This window comes from Ornithodoros turicata, unplaced genomic scaffold, assembly GCF_037126465.1.
Source record: "Ornithodoros turicata isolate Travis unplaced genomic scaffold, ASM3712646v1 Chromosome12, whole genome shotgun sequence".
In the NCBI taxonomy this organism is placed as follows: Eukaryota; Metazoa; Arthropoda; class Arachnida; order Ixodida; family Argasidae; genus Ornithodoros; species Ornithodoros turicata.
Window position 1 is genome coordinate 2,717,513 of NW_026999301.1, and position 15,271 is coordinate 2,732,783.

Here is a 15,271-nt window from a genome sequence, read left to right on the forward strand (position 1 = left end):
ACATTTCTGGACACCATCGGAGTTCGATCGTTATTGTGAAGGGGCTCGTTATTTTATTCCCCCCACTCCAACCAGCAATGGGGTAGACTATCGCCTGTGGCGATAAAACTCCCCACTCTCCAAGGTCAAAAATAGAGTTGTTGTTTGACTCACTGAGTTCCATACATGCCATTTGTACCGTCAAACCACACAAAAATCTTTTAGTCAGAAGTGGGCAGCGCTTAGCAAATGTCATACATGAGAAATGGTACAGTTTGAGACTTTGTTCGGTACCCAGCCATGTCGGTATAAGCGGCAACGAAAGGGCTGACCGTGCAGCTCTCGCTGCCCATGGCCATGACACCACTCCTTTTGAGATCCCTCTCCCTGATCAGCTGCTGAATTTGAAAAGGGTCATCAGCCGGAAGTGACAAGCTTTCTGGTGTGGACAAACTGATAACAAATTGCACACAGTTAAACCTCAAATTGGAGCCCCAGTTCAAGTATTTAAAAACCGGCTACACGAGGTTTTGTCAAGTCGGTTAAGGTAGGGTCACACACATTTGATCCATGGGTACCTTTTGCCAGGAGAGGATGCACCTGAGTGTGCACACTGTGGCGCAGACCTTTCCATTTTGCATATACTCATTCGTTGCCCTTCCTTTGTGACACATCGCCAACGTCATTTACATATCTTCTACAAGTACTGTATTCCCCTTCACCCCGCATTATTGTTAGGGGATGAGGCCCTCATCCCTTTTGAGGACGTTTTCCTATTTTTAATGGATACAGGCATCGTGAGTGAACTGTAATATCCTAGTTATCTGATTTTATGTGGTGGTTTACACACCTGTCGAACAACCTCATTTCGAATCCTTTTGATTTTAAACAACAGCAGAGTTTTGGCGCGTTATGATCCCAGTTGTCGCTGCGCCATAAAACTTCCAATCATCATCATCATATCTGGCGAGTGGTTACGATAGCAGTAGCTCTAGCTACCTCGGAGGTGACTGCCGCGGTGGAACTGGCTGTGGTGCGAGTTAGAGCCCTGCGCGGATGAGACTTTTGGCATCCGCAACCGACCCGCGTCCGCGCACACGTTATCCGCACCGCTGCATACACCCATAGTTAAGCCCACCATTGTAAAACGGACAGAAATTTTTAACAGTCGTCTTCATGAAGTTGTTTCTGCCAGGCTGAGGATTGGGCACACGCATTTGACCCACAGCCACCTCCTCCGCAATGAAGAGGCTCCGCATTGCATGCAATGCAACGAGACGAAATCTGTCCTTCACATGCTGATTACATGTCCATCATACGATACACACAGACTTCACCATTTTCACGAGCTGTACACCTATCATACACCTCTACATCCCTCCCTTTTGCTGGGGGATGAGGCTCTTTTACCATTTGAACGGGTTTTTAACTTCTTTCAAGACATTGGCATTTTAACTGCATTGTAGTTTTATTATTTGATTTTTATGTCATTTGGTACTGTAACTGTAAAGTCTTGTTTTAACTAAATCACTATACTTTTAACTTGTACTTTTATTACCATTGTCTTGGCGCATTATGGCCTTCGTCGCTTATGCGCCAGGAAAACCTGAATCATCATCATCATCATCATCATTATATGCTATAATGGGCGTCAGATGGTGATGATGGTAGTGCTGAAAGAGGGAGTTGTTGGCAACAGGTCATGGCTAATGCTCCGAGGACTGTGCGTCCTGGGCTGACTTCTATGGGAACTTTAGTAACATATGTGTGACGACATCTGAGGGAAAGCCAAGGAAAAACCCCAGACAGCACAGCCGGTACCAGGATTCGAATTCGGGTACCCCCAGTCTCCGTGTGATTAGAGTCAGTAAATAAGCTACGCTTCAGTGTATTGACACTGAGGCAAAAGGGACAGTTGGAGCCGCCATGTTATTTGCGTTTCACCTCCAGCGCCATCCATGGAGCGCCCTTCTGCACAGGTGGCGAAATTCTGAACCGTAGCTTCTTTAGTGACTCTGGACGTGACATGGTCAACAAGCAAACCACTGGGCCAGATCAGCAGGTGCGCATTAAGTGCGTCATTTGGGCCTGTGATTCGCTGCGAGCTCTTGCGCTAGCCTACCAAGCAGCTTTAAAGCTCGCGAACCTTAAATAAAACGATAACGGTCACCATGTGAAACGTGAATATCGGGCGACGTGTAGGGCCAGGAAGCGTAGCCGCTAATATAGTATGCAGTTGCGCGCTGGACACTGCATCGGAAATGTGCATGACATTTTGACATGGCGCAATAACTAATAGAAATAATACTAATCAACAGAAAAACCAGGGAAGTAAATGTTCAGCTCTTCAGTTATGACTGATCATGGGTCCTCAAAACCAAAACACCTTCATCGGTGTGGAACCAATGAAGCAGTCATACAGGAAAATAACTGCATTATGACAGGGTGCAGGTACATAGTATATATATAACAGAACAGATGTGGTAATTGTTGGGAGTCCATATACAGGGTGTCTCTTTTTAGGGTGTCGTTCACGCATTTTTTTTTTTTTTTGTGGACGTTCTACCGAACGGATTTTTGTCCTGAAAACGGCTGCGATATCAGGTCACCGAAAGGAACACATGTTCTCATTGGGACAACTTCGTATCTTTTATAATTAAAAAGTTAATTAACGATTTTTAGGTAATTAGTCATTTGACGGTCGAGCAACATATGGCCAAGATCGTCCGCTGGACCAGAGATGATAGAAGTGAAAACTGCATGTCTATAGCCCTTATAGTTTTTTATGAAAAATGTATCTCCTAGAAAAAGACACCCTGCATATACTTTCAAGATCCGACCAGGAACTCAGTCAATAGGAAGACAGGAAGATCTTCAGAATATATGTAGACAGAAGTCGAGCAATATTGGTTAAAGGAATTGATACTTTTCTCGTTGTTGTTGGAAGTTAATGACACACACAGTGGATCCCGAACCCGCAGATAAGGGGTAGTTGTATGGTATTTCATTCTCTTCTTTCTTGATGCTAGCAACGGTGCAGTCAGGGCCGGCGATGGGGGGGAGTAAGGTGACTGCCTTAGGCCCCACGCACAAAGCGCTCATCCAGGGATTGCTTTTTTTAAATATCAAGTATGCACTTAATCGCACGCGCGATCTTCGACTAAAACAGAATGGAGAGAAAAATGGGCTATGTGCCATTCCGTCATATGATGAGAAAAAGTCCCACTTTTAAGAAAAATCCGCCAACCCTGCAAGCTATACCGAGGATTTCGCACCCTTTTCTCCTGCTGCCATTTCCCGTACTGCTAAAATCCCCCACTGCGAAAATCTTATCACTTCTTATCTTTTCGTTACTGCTGGTGTGAAACAGGCCCCGCGATGTGCCTTTGCCTCAGTCCCCGCACCCCTAGCACCGGCCCTGCCTGCAGTACTGTCAGGGAGTATAGGTGCATCCTATGCACTTGATCTCGTTCTCGACCCTCTCTCTAGCAGCAGACGTATAAAGCTGCCCCGGTTGTTGCGGGACCAGAGTGCCATCAATCAGTGCCATGTGTGCCTGGCAGTGGACGTCGCAGGGCTCGGCAGGGCTGCAGGCTCGCAGGGCTCGGCAGGGATGCTCGGCAGGGCTGCCGAGCATGCTTGGTGAACGTTGGTTGCGTACGAAGGCAAAAGCTGAGAGAAAACAAAAACTATTAGCGTCTCTGGTGCAAGGCTGCTCGCGAGTTATAGTTTTGAAGAATAAAGAATTTGAGGCATGTATGCTGCTCTAGGTTGACACCTCTATTTTGAAAACTACTCAATACAATAATCTGTTACTGAACACCATGGAATATGTAGTGTCATTGGACATTTTTGACGTACAAGCCACATGCAAATCGATAAAACATATCCTGTCTGCTGCCACGCACAAGACACACTGCACTTTGCATTGCGTATGCGGTTCCTTTCTCTGCAATTTGGGTTCCTGCACTGTGGTGAGCTGTGCAGCGGAAAAAAAAACTCTGCTAAGTGCTTTGCCTCCCGTTGTTTTCTGGAACACAGCAGATGGCAAAGGAACCACCCTTCTTTTTGGAGCTGGTTCTTCATTGGTGTCACTACTTTCATAGCTCTGTGTTGTCCTTTGAATGTCCACGCTGAGCAGTGTGTGCATAATGTCCAATTTTGAATCGATGTACCCGATAGATTTTGTTCGTGGCGTGCCCTCCAGGAGCGTGTTTTCTTTGTATTGGAGCCAGGAGTTGACACAGGTGAAGTTCAGCTACTGCACGAGAACTCAAAGTGTCCGTCTTTTCGTCGTAGATCTGGACGAATAGAATGAGAGCAGCTTTTCACACAGACCTACTCTACCCATATTTGTGTTGTAGTGTCGAACAACAGATGGCCTTTCGGTATCAACTTATTTCCCCTCTTTTTCGGCTACAGCTTGTAAATGTCTGCAGGTTTTGCTCCTGATGTGGACACATGAAGCACTGCCATGTTATCATACCGGAATACACAGGCAAGTTTATTGTCTCTTCACACAAACTGCTGGGGCGAGTCCCATCTTTTCTTCCGCAGTTTCTTGTCGGAGCACAAGTGAATGGCCTTCGGCAAATGCGATTTCATGATGGTGCCTGTAGCAGTCCATGTCCATGAGTGGAACTGTGGTAAACCACCTGTCGAAGCATAGCTTGCTTCTGCTAAGGTACCGTGTGGCAAAGATCTAGTACTGAGTTTCCCGCAACTCAGATGTGTTGTCCACGAAAAGGAAATTATCTGCTCATCAATGCAGAACGCTTTTTGTCGTGGAAGGTTGTGGCAGGACTTTGTGATTCTGTCAATAACAGGACGGACACGCCGCAGCTTCTCCCTTTTTTGTCCTCGTTTCTCACCCGGTCGTCGTCAACGAGTGCCACACTGCTCCTGATCTAGAAGTACCTTTCCCTACTAATGCTGTCACTCATCATTGGGGCGGCAGTTCCACGGTGGACTTCCTCATTTCGCTTGGTCCTCACTACCCTTTTGCTTTATAACACGGATGTGTTTTCTTTTTTTCATGGCATCAAAGAATTCATCCTGGATATACTGCAAAAATTTTTTTGTTTGCCTTCCAGCCTGTCATAGCGTAGTTTGGTTTGTTTTCTGCACCCACTGAAGGGCCAGAGGCGACAAAGTGGGATTACCTGTGTTGTCAATGCGCCATTAAAACTCCTATCATCATCATCGCAAAGTGGACATCCGTTGCTTTTCACCGTCTTCTTCGTCCGTCACCTATTTGGCGCATTATGATCTCAGTTGTCGCTGCGCCATTAAACTCACAATCAAACTCAAAACTTGTCCGTCACCTTCCTGTATGTTGGTACCTTCCTCCTCCTCAGATGAAGAGTCACTCCATGGCTGATTTGCAGCTGCATTTGTCAATTCGCTTGTGTCATCATGCGAGGCTTCTTGGGTATCTGATGTCTCCTCAACAGCGAGAAATTCCAGCTGTTTCTCTGCTTTCAGCTGCTATTCTTGCACATAAAATGTGGTACATTGTTCTGATTACCACGCCTCAGAAGCTAGATTTGAATACCGGAGTATAGGACTTAGGAGAAACTCGCCCCTAGCCACCATGTGGCGACACCGTCGCGTCAGAGCCGACTTCGTTTCGCAACTTTTTTCCAGCGCGCGCTGGATGGCACGTGGGCGGAGGGCTGTCATTGCGCTTATAACATAAACATGCAAAGGGGAGTCGTACACAAAAATACAAGTTGAAATGTAGTTATTAAACCAATTATATTGCCAGTTGTGATGCCAATAGTACTGAGAATTGTGCCAACTGTGATGCCAATCAGGTGAACAAGAAAGTCCTAACCAAAAAGCGTTCACGGCCTGAGACAGAAGAAACAGAACACAAGACAGTATACATGTAACAGAAAATATATATTTGATGGCTATTTAATAAATCCAATAGTGCTTCAACTAAACTATCCTTTACTGAATCCCTTAGGGTTTAGGCATCTGAAAGAAAACATAAAATCAGCGTCCGACACGTTGCTTACCACTTGATAGCTCATGTAGCCCGCAGTAATGATCTGAAAGAGGACTTATTATTATATGAAACCACAATATGATTCACTAATACATACCCCGCGTTGCACCAGTCTGAAAAGGGAATCTCAGTTACTATCAGCAGCAATACAAACATTACAATAATGCATACAATGAGGTGCAGCAGGACCCCAATAATCTGAAATAATTATTTACTCTTAATAACATATAGTACATCTAACCCTATAACTTCACTCACCTCCGGTGTTCGGCGTAGTGCCTAAAGATACTTGCAATTAATCATAACCAAACATGGTCATATGTTAGTACATACATGCTGACTCATTTGTTTCCACCGAGTCGTCTGAAAAACTCGTATATTTATTTCAAATCAATGAAATTTTGATAACACATACAGCTCGGTGGCAGTGACACTGGGGTTGAAACAAGAAATCAACTTTAAACTCTTCTCATATTCAATATAATTCCTTACCATCCTCAAAAAACAAGACCGGACTCGATGTACAGACTGAGAAAGACAACATTCATGAGAAAAAGAACTACACAGCTAAGCAAAACTTACCGGTGTCATCGTCGGACATCTTTTAAATGGGATGGTTGGAACAAACTTTCACTTTTTAAAAGTGGTGTGGCCTAATTATCATGCAGCCTCCTTACCACTGATTTCCATTCATTCCCTTGTGAACAAGGTCATCTCCTCATTTTCCTATTCGCTCTCCAAACCGGCAGCTTTCTGCCTCCCCAGATAACTATTCTGGAGCTATTTTGTCGCTGTTTTGCAAAGAAACAGGAGGTGGAGGTGGAGACAAGAGTAGTAGAAGGGGAAGGATTATCCTACCCAAGGATATTGGTGACTGTCGGTATCCCCCCTCGTCTGATATCGGAGGGCATTTGGAGCAGGATACTCTGCGCCAAGATCGCCCCACATGTTCCGCGGCCGCGCGTCGCGCACAGAGGGCTTTCCCTCTCGCGTTTGAACATGCATCAACATGCAAAATACATCTTATTCCCTTTCCACATCATTTATTACATCCCCGAACGAGGAGTGTTTTCATACCGCAATTAACATAGCATACTTTCTTCCTCAAGATCAATCAACACGCATACACATTTGTACAAGTGAAAAATATTTTATTAATGCCAATAAAAGCCAATGGTGCTGGGGATTACCAATTATGTTGCCAATGAAAAATATTTTATTAATGCCAATTAAAGCCAATAGTGCTGGGGATTGCCAGTTATGTTGCCAATCTGCGTGAAGGAGAAAACCCCAGCAGAAAAACCTTCACACCTGAAACAGAAGAAACATACAAGACAGTACACATTTTCTGCAAGAGAAAATATTTTTATTACATATTTAATAAATGTAATAATGATTCTATTAAGCTTTCTTCAATTAGACCCCTAAGGGCGTTTGGATCTGAAAGATGACATAAAATCAGCATTCGTCACATTGCTTACCCAACCAGATGACTCACTGCAGCAGTAGCAGCAATGATCTGAAAGAGAACCTGATATTAAGCACAACATCCAAACTCTCATTCACTAATACATACGCAGCATAGGGGGGTCAGGGTAATCTGAAAACAGAAGACGACAGCTATTAATATCATCTACATAAAATGATATGCCATTGGAACTCTATATCCTGCAGGAGAACATAATAGCAACGCTCACTATTACATACACTGCATTGTGGGGCCAGAGTAATCTGAAAACAAAAGACAACAACTATTACTCTATTGAAAATTCCTCTGATGGACCATCAAACCTGATGTCTGGAAGGTTTTTTGACCTTGATGGTTAAAGCCTCCAACTCTCCGCGATTCCGCGAATCCGCGAAATTTCGTGGAAATGACGATCTTCCGCAGAATCACCTTTTTTTTCGGGGAAATTTCGCGGAATGCTGTAATTCACTGTGCACTTAATAATTTATGCTCCCTTAGTCAATAATGCCTATTAGATCTAAAAAAGCTCTTCGCTAAAAAAGCCTCGTGCTAAAAAAAACGTTGCTTCGAGCGATGCCTGCAAACGGCGCCCACAGCAGACGCGCGACCAGCGCGAGTCACATGGCACGGTTCTCCTCTCCCCGCGTGTTGTAAAGAAACGAGAAAGGGTCAGCGCGCACGTGCATTCCGGGAACGGTGGAGAACGAACGCCTTCCTATTCATACGATGTCATGTCGTACCTTAGGAAGAAAACTGCGCGGGATCGCGCTCGGGAATGCAAAAACGCCGTATTGTATGAGGACGGAGGCATCCTTTTTTGCAAGGTGCGTGCTAAGTCTGTCGACCATCGACGTAAATCTACGATCGACAACCACGTAATGAGCAACAGGCACCGCATGAACGCCAAGTTGAAGCGAAGGCAGGAAGAAACGCAGCGAGGCAATACCGTTGCTGCTGGTTGTTCTGGACTGCTGCAGCGTGATGTAAGATTGCAGACGCTGGACTCTGTGGTCACAGCCCGGGAAGGCTGGCATGGAAGGCTGGAATGGCTGGCACACAGCGTGCTGTACAGTGAAGGTATGTTTGTAGTGCGCATAAAACTGACTAGACTGCGTAGTCTGAAAAATAATTAAACGTCCTTTCGCCGGCGCCGCAAGTCACACATTTTTTCACTCATGTACTTGCGCATTGCAGCACTCTTCTTCCTCAGCTCTTCTGACGGAAGATGCTTCTTTTCAGTCAAATACCTCCTGTAGGTCTCTGCAGAGAGGAAAATTTGCAGGTCAACTCGCAGTGAACATAGTGGCGGAGTGAAAGCATCAATATACAGGGTAAATTAAACATACCCCAAAATAATCACGTTTCAAAAATCTCTTTGAAACTGAGAAGAAAGCTACACAATGTGCAGGATTTCAGGAACTTCTTCCTAAAGAGAAGCCAGTACTTTACCGCTACGAAGGTCTGGAGCGTAACAAATGATGTTAGAACTTGAATGACAAGATTTGAAGTAAAACTGCAATTTGGTACTTTTGACTGCACTACCTGAAGTGATAGTTGTAAGCACAAAGCAAAAGGTGGAAAGGAGCAGCTTGTTGGTATGCATGATATATGTTTAAGCACAAACAAATTTTGAAACACAGGGTGGGCAAAGACAAACATACACAGCACTTTGTTGTGCTGTGCAGCACAACGGATTGTTTAAAGAATATGTTTGAAACACCCTTCATGCAGCTCACACGTTAAACCGGGTTTCCTTATTTGGTCGCTCCCAATATCATTGCAATGTTTCTGGTTGAAAACTCTATTGTCAAATTTTATCTGCTGATGCAATAACTAAGGATAGTACCAAAATTCCTGCAGTGAGCCCCCAGCCATATATAACCTGCTTGATTTCAATATTGTATTTATACTCTCTAAGCCACCTGGATTGGCCTGTGTTCAAAGTCTGTGCTGACTTTAGCAGAGGCCATCGTTACCTGGTAGATTACTTGAAGCACAAACCCTGTCTTCTAATTTTGCCAGCTGAGAATTTACACGAAGGTGTCTTTTTTAGTGTTACATTTTGAAATGTTGTCAAAAATACTAAATGGCTAGCCAAAAGGAGAATTTTTGCTAAGGAGACTGGGCTTAGTATGAGACACAGAAAAAAAAAAACACTTAGGGCGCACAGCCTCCACTTTTTCAGGCGTTAGTGCGGGAAACACTTCCTTTTTGCCTCTCAACTTAGCGTTGTTAGACGGCTCTCCGGTGAATGTTTTCCATGCCAGAACGGACGTCCCCCACACTGCAACTGCGAGTTCCTTGACGAAGCGTGACTCTTCGTCGTGCTGCCACAGGTAGTCAAGTTTCTTCTGTGTGACTTCCAAGTCCATTTCCAAGGTCAACCTGTATGCAAATAAAAAGCATTGGTCACATATGCCAAAACTAAAAAACTTTGGACAACGCATCGACAGAACTTTTTTCGAGCTGCACGGCTGCTAAACTAAAATTTTAAACTAAAGCTTAGCAGGCCTAGAAAATATACTATGAGAACTAATTCGACCCAGTCATAATTATCACGAAAATGGAATTTAAATTGCTCTGCAACTCTCTGGAAAAAGTAATCATACACAACAGTGCTAGAGAGCAGTACTACCCTCTGATCATGAACTTGCGTCAGCACGCCCTTCAGTTTTGAAGGCATTGGACTTCGTTCACCACCTAGGATTACGATTGGTGCTTGGAGCCTTCAGGACCAGTCCGATAGAGAGCCTGTACATTGAATCGAATGAGTGGTCTTTACACGGACGGCGTTCTTATCTTGGAACATCGTATGGTTTAAGGATTAGAGGTTACCCTCAACATCCTACATTGCCCTGTGTAAAGGGCACTCGTTTCAAGCAGTTTTTCATAAACAAGCCGAAAGCCATACCACCTTTTAGCATTCGGCTTGAACGATATATTGAATCCTTTGGTTTTACACATTACGTCCATTCTTCCTTAGAGTTTAGCAAGATGTTTTCTCCTTGGCAGCCGCCACCACAGTAAAATATTTCACTAACTATGTCCAATAAACGGGAAAATGCTTTTGAAGAAATACAGCATGAATTTGTGCATCTTATAGAAAGCCTTGGTGATCATGTTGATATATATATACACTGATGCTTCAAAGACCAACATGGGAGTATCATGCGCGATGGTAAGCGGCACATGCACGAAATCACACCGCCTGAACAATGTATTGTCTATTTTTAGTGCAGAGATGTAGCTGCTTTTAGATGCTTTAGATGTAGCTGCTTTAGATGATGTAGCTGTAGATGCTTTTTACACCTTAAAGGTGTAAACCAAAATGTGCAGGGAACGCACCTTTTAAGGTGTAGTTTAACACCGTCAACATTGTTAGGGTGTAATCATGTGGAAGGGTGTAATTCTCAACGCCGAATAAGAAAATACGCAGAAAATGTTGTCAGCTTCAGTGTCAAGTTCAGTCAATGTTGTCAGCATCGAGCTGACAACACTTTCTGGGTATATACCCAGGATCATCTAGGAATGAAGTGTATTTGTATGTCATTTTGATAATCACCAAATGAACATATCTATACAAAGTTTTATTGCATCTAAAGTATTCAGTAAAAGTTGCTCTGCTCATGCAGCATGTCTATAAGTAATTGGTGAGCTCTAATGTGATCAAGTATGTGTATAAGAACGTTATGTTAAGGAAATATATACCGCTATACATTGGCAATTCAAGGATAGTCCAATTCACCAGAACACACTTCAATGAGCTATATGAAAAATGGTATGCATGGCTTCTTATATGCTCTGAATTTGTTTTGTTATTGTTGTGTTTTTTTTTACTGAAAACTGAAACTGAACAAGAGAAGTGTCACTTGAACAGGTACCAGAATGTCACATAAACTATGTCTCTGACAATCGTATAGTTGTTGACGTTGTGATGTCTGTCAGAAATGTCACGATTGATGGCTTTGCAGTTTCAGCAATCTGTGTAATTGCAAAAGAAATTCCTGAAAATGACTTGCCGGAAATGTATGTTGTAAATTCTCAGATTATTTTCCTTGCCCTGTGTTTAACCACCGTTGAATATGATTGCCACTTCCATGTCCATGTGGTAACTACCACTCAGGAATCCACTGTTTTGGAAAATGGGAAGAGTGTTTCACCTGACGTGCTGAACGTGCACAAACTCCCGGATGGCAGGCTCGTTATCATGCGCATCTGTAGTGTGCCTTACTTATGTCAATTCATGTGACGCGCTCTCTAATTGCCTATGTTATTTCTTAACTTATGTCAAACTCTCCTTAGTTTGCCTGAATTAATCCACACCTGGCTGTTAACCATGACATGTATTTATTATTTCGTCATGTCGTGCGTCCTTCTAGTGTTTCGTAAGTAATTTTATGTAATGTGGAAAACCTGCCCACTTCATCGTCAAAATATAATTGCTGTTGTAGTTATGTAATGCGCTCCTTTATAATGTGCAACTGTCATGTCTGCAGTATTCGATCTCCTTTCAGTGAACAAAATAAATGTATGTTCAAGATATTTGAACACACCCTAGAATACACCCTGTATCACACCCTCACCGAGATTTTCCAGAAAAGGGTGTAATACACCTTTCTTACACCCTCAAGAGCTCTGAAACAGATTTTTGGGGTGCACAAAGGGTGTATTACTGCTGTGTACAGCCATTTTACACCCATTTTACACCTTTAGGGGTGTAAAAAGATTTAGCGTGTATTGTTGTCGCTCTTAATCACATTTTACAGACACGTATATCATCATCAGTCATCTACAGAGACTCCCTGAGCTCCCTACGTGCCATATGTAGTCCACAACCATGCAAGAATCTATTGGTGAGACGTGCTAGGTACATGGCAGCTGTTATACAAGAAAAAGGGTACAGCTTGACACTTTGCTGGGTTCCTAGTCACGTCGGTATAAACGGCAACGAGAGGTACTGCAGTTTCAGAACAGAACTCTGAACTTTTTACCCCCGTTTTAAATTAATCAGCTTATTTTTAAGTTAAATTTGTTTTAAACTTCAACAGAGTCTTGGCGCATTATGATCCTCGTTGTCGTTGCGCCATGAAACCCCTAATTATCATCACATCTTCTGTCGTTGAACCAAAGTATCGCGCATCCCTGCATGCAGCAGTCGTCCATGTTCCCTGACAATGAAAATGTACTGTAGAGCATGCCCATGAGGGCACCTCACATCTCGGAGATGCACCGCGCAAGGGGCGGCCAAAACAGAGTCCAAATAGTAGTTCTCGTTACATTGGGTTACATAGCCACGAAGGCAGAACACTCCCCGTCTGGAATTGCAAGATACCACCACACGTACAAATGTTCAGAGCAAAAGAAAAAAAAAATGTTCACTCGCTTTCTCTAGGAAGAAAGAGGAAAATTTCTCTTGTTGGTCGCTGGTACACCTTTGGCGCACAGTTCTTGTAGATCACGACGTGCACTTTCCGAACACGCCCGTCGGAACTAGGTAGCGTCCTCCTCTCGTTCATGTGTCTGCCACACGTGACGACCGTCCAGTGTTGGAAGATAGTCTTGGCTTGGGGGGGGGGGGGATTGCAACGATTCCAGAAAGCGTGGGCCATCGATTGTACCATTACCTCTGAGAGATGTCACCAGCATTGAAATTTCCAGCGGGTGGATGGTGTTCCCGTCTTTGTGTCAATAAGATATTTGGAGTCACAACCGCAGGGTTCTGTTGTGTCTTGCTCGGACCACAGCCAGTTCCAGTACACTTTATTGATCACGATGGCACTCGTGCCTTTACACATGCGCCATAGTGGCGACACCACATTTCCCCCACGCGAAAAAAAAATTACATGCTAAGAAAAACAGTAAAATCTTATCGAATCAACAACTATAATTCTTTAAACGAGTTGGAAGTGCGCGTCTTCTGGTACTTCTACGAAGCTGAGGTGCGCAGTCTTCGTTGTTTTGTCTTGGTGGCTCAGGAAGGTTTGGCTGGCGTACCTGTGCCCCGGCATGGACGACGAGGTCTTCTCTGCTGGAGCTCTCCGGCTCCCAGTACAAGGCGACAGGCGTCGATTCCGTTTCGGGACTCTTTGATTGTAGTAACTTTGGTGCCACGTCCTTATGTACTTTGGAAAACCTGCTTGCGTTCCAAATTTTCTTCTCCTGGTTTAAAATCCCTTGGCTGCGCCCCTCTTTTGCTGTCAACGTATGTTTTTGTGCCCTTCTGTTTTTCTTCAACCTTCCGACGTAGCTGTTCCATCTCGTAAGCTGGATCTTCAAAAAATCGTGTTGTTGGGAAACCAAGTATGTCGAGTTTTGTGCGAATGTTCGTTCGATGAAGCAAGTAAGCCGGTCCTAGCCCAGTCGATCCATGAGGTGTGGCTCGGTACACCAGTAAGTACTCTAAAACAGCATCCTTGATTGAACGTTGCTCCAAGCGTGATATTTGTATGAAATTCTTCAACACTTGGTTGAACCGCTCGACCATCCCGTTGCCTTGCGGGTGGTATACAGAGGAACAAGCGTGCCGAATTCCACATCCTTGAAGGAAACTTTCGAATTCTTGTGAGACGAACTGAGGTCCGTTGTCCGTAATGATTTGGGAGGGGTAGCCTTCCCGGCTGAAAACCTGTCGAAGGAACTTGATGACGGTCGTGGTGGTGACCGCACTTGAAAAATAAACTTCAGGCCACCAACTGTAGTAATGTATCAATGTAATCATGTGCCGAGAGTCGTGTGGTGCTTCCTTGTAAGGACCCATTATGTCCATTCCGAGCTTTTCCCACGGGGCGTTTGGGAGCGGTACCGGAGTAAGTGGGGCTGATACTGTTTTTGCCGACTTGTCAGCCGTTTGACACACGGCACATTCGCGAATGGCAGCCTCGACGCTGCTGTCGATTGCAGGCCACCAGTACAGCTGACGAAGACGTTGCTTAGTACGCACCATGCCGCCATGCGCCTCATGTGCCAGGGCAATTACATTCGGGATCAGCGTGGAAGGGACAACAATCCTTTCTCCACGCAGCAAAAGTTCATCGACTTGCGACAGTTCCGCTCGAAGGTTGAAAAACGGTGCTAATTTGTCTGGGAGGGTCCGTTTCGTTGGCCACTGTGTGCTCACATAGCGCATCACATCCTGTAATACCGGGTCAGCAGCAGTGGCTCTCTGTAATTCGTCTTTCGAGATGCGTTCTGTAATTAGGCAGACAGTGTCGTCTTCAGGAATTCCCTCCTCAGTACTGGGAATGGGTAGCCGTGACAGTGCATCTGCAACCTGGTTCTCTGTTCCTTTCTTGTACACGACGGCGAAATTGTAATTAAGTAGTCGCGTTAACCATCGAGAAATTCTAAGCCGTCGATTTCCGGCTCCTTGGGTGCCCAACAGAGTTCGCAACGCCTGATGATCTGTTTCCAGATTAAAAGGACGACCCCAGAGGTACACGTGCCAGTGCTCTATTGCCCAAACACATGCCAGAGCCTCCCTTTCTCCAGAATACTTTCTTTCTTGGGCGGCTAGAGTTCTGGATGCGAAAGACACGGTTCGAAAACCTTTACCGTCCCATTGGTGCAGTACTGCGCCGAGGCCGTAGCCAGACGCATCAGTCGTTACAGTAACTGGAAGTGTGGGGTCGAACATGCTCAACGCTGAGCATGTGGACATGAGTCTTTTGAGCCTCTCAAAACATAATTGAGCGTTTGTGCTCCACTGAAAGTCGTTTTCGCCTCGGAGCAAGTGACGTAGCTGTTCCACTTCGTCCGCATAATTCTTTATAAATTTCGCATAATGTCCAGTCATGCCCAGGAATGACTTCAAT